This window comes from Tenrec ecaudatus, chromosome 10 (genome assembly GCF_050624435.1).
Source record: "Tenrec ecaudatus isolate mTenEca1 chromosome 10, mTenEca1.hap1, whole genome shotgun sequence".
Lineage (NCBI taxonomy): Eukaryota > Metazoa > Chordata > Mammalia > Afrosoricida > Tenrecidae > Tenrec > Tenrec ecaudatus.
Window position 1 is genome coordinate 64,574,715 of NC_134539.1, and position 2,610 is coordinate 64,577,324.

Here is a 2,610-nt window from a genome sequence, read left to right on the forward strand (position 1 = left end):
TTTACTCCTGGGAGAATCCCCCAAACACAGAAAGAGGGTGCAAAAAACGAGGCAGCGAAGACATGGCGCTCGGTTGCTGCATCGGATTATTTTGATCTGACCTATTAGAACTGTTTCTTTCCGTACTATTTTTGAAACTAGGGACTCTCACTCACCAGAGGTAGATGGGAGGGCTGGAATATGCCCATCACTCTTGCGTAGCACAGTGTCTTAACCTGACTAAAGGCACGTGGAGATCCTAACATTCAACTGCTAAGGAAAAGGTTGGTGCCGTAAGTTCACCCAGAGGTGCCTCTGAAGAAGAACGTGGCAATCTACTTCCAAATCGTGAGCCACTGAAAACTCCGTAGATCCCACTGCCATCGAGTCGATTCTGACACAGAGGGTTTTTTTCCTGAAACTGTCAGCCGGGCAGCTGGAACCCCAGAGGGTTTCTCCTCCGACCAGCAGTCACAATGGCTTTTGGGCTACTAGAGTGTCTGATCAAAGGCCTGGCTATGAGGACACACCCAAACTCACTGCTGTAGAGTCAGCCCTGACTGATAGTGATCCTACAGGGCAGGGTAGAACTGCCCCGTTGGGTTTCCAAGGCTGTCAATCATCTTTAAAGGAGCAGAAAGCTTCAACTTTTCTCTCACCGAGTGGCTGGTGGGTTTGAGTCACACCATGAAGGCTCCTTAGCATTAGCAATAGTTAATCAATGAATGCTAAAACGAACTTGCTTCAAATTTGCTTTACCTTCAAAACATACCTTTATGATTCTTATTCTAATAACAACACCAATTCTAATAATTATTTTCCTTTCTCTAGCTCTACTGCTGAGCTTGCCGTCACTCCTTGTATGGATAGATGACGGAATGGACCCCTAAAGGTAATGCTACTCTTCCTCCCCTTCTCAGCAGAGTGCTCTCCACACAGCGGCTGAAACCACCTTTATAAAAGTACAGATGGGCCCATGTTACTCTCAAAGGACATCCCCCCACCCGAATAAAATTCGAGCATCCAATCTGGCCTACTGGGTGCTAATGAGCTGCCCCTGTATCTCTTTCTCACTTGCCGTCTACTCTCCCTCCTTGTCCTGGGGGCCACAGCTATCCTGGCCTGTCCTGTATTATCTAGTAGCCGATTTGTCCATCTGTCCCCTCTGCCCCAGTAGCCTTCCTTGCATCCTTCCAGGTCTGTCATCTGGTCTTTCCTGTCTCAGTAGGAGGAAGTACTACTTCTGCAAACTCCCAGCTGCTTAATCTCCAGTAGACCTGACCTTTTCTTAAGCACACTCACAGCATTCTGTTTTTGCTTCAAGGCATTCTGGGATTAAATTTAAAGTAATTCATTGCTTACTGTCTGTCTTCTTCTTCTGGCCCAGGCCCTCGTAGGATTGCATACTTGCTTTGGCCATCGCTGTGTCTCCAGTTGGGAGAGTGCCTGGCACTGAAAGCGAGCTAGATAAACCAGGAAAAATTGGCTGACTGACTGGCTTACTGTAATAGGTGCAAGAGTTATCTCTCCCCTTCTTGCTGAGTTTTGCCTCCGGCATGTCTGTGAAAACCAAACAAACACTTGATTCCTCCCCCCTCTTTCTGTGCGCCTTTCCCCCACTCAGAGTGGTCTCCTCTCAACACTTCAGAGTTCCTGTGACAGAACCAAGCCCCTTCATCACAAAGAGAAGGAATCCAGGTTCCCCAGCCCCTCTTCTGCCCCCAGGCTGCCTCTGTTGTGTGCAGAGTTCAACTGTCTGCCTTAATTTTAATTATTCAGTGTTGAATGGGCATATTTGCATATGGAAATATTTGAAGAATTGAGATAGCAATTAACAGATGTAGACTTGAGATGGTTTAAAAGTACCTTTTGTCTTCCTGTTTGCTTCACTTTTGTGGCCCAGCTGTTCTTAATCATTTACTCACTGACTTCTGTGTTCCCCATTCTGCTTGGTTCTAGGTCTCAGTTGGAGCTCTGGAAGATGTTGGCATTGAATACAGTAAACTGCCATTTTCTCCCGGGTCATCTGCTCCCATAAAGAGATACCGCCATCTAGGAAACCCACAGGGGCCTTCGATGCTGTCTTCCAGAGTTGCTATGGGTTGACCTTGACTCATAGTCAATGCATTGAGGGAGGGAGGGCGGGCATGCGTCCCCATGACATAGTGGGTTAATCTCCCTGGTGATCCCAAGTGTGACACAGGGTAAATGTTAACCATGTATTAAAGTTTATCATACCTGGAATGTCTACTAGAGAGATTAAAATAAGGAATTTCTTAAGAATTACAGACCTACAATATAAAACAACAGATTATATGCAAAACAATGTACCACTTTGGGTACAAAATTACTGACATAATGTGACCACCAGAGTTGAGTTGCTAATGGAAAAATCAGCAGTTCAAATCAGCAGTCGCTCTGAGGGAGGAAACTGAGACTTGCCTCTGGGAAACCCACGGGGGCAGTTCTACACTGTTCTATAAGGTTGCTATGAGCTTCACCGAAAGGTTCATGGAGACGCAAGTTTTTTGCTGTGATGCACAAGCTGCAGGAAATATAGCAGCGAGGACAAATGGGGCGGGGCAGTATGGCTCCCTGTTCCTGGAATTACATTTTCTTTCTGTCAGTAAG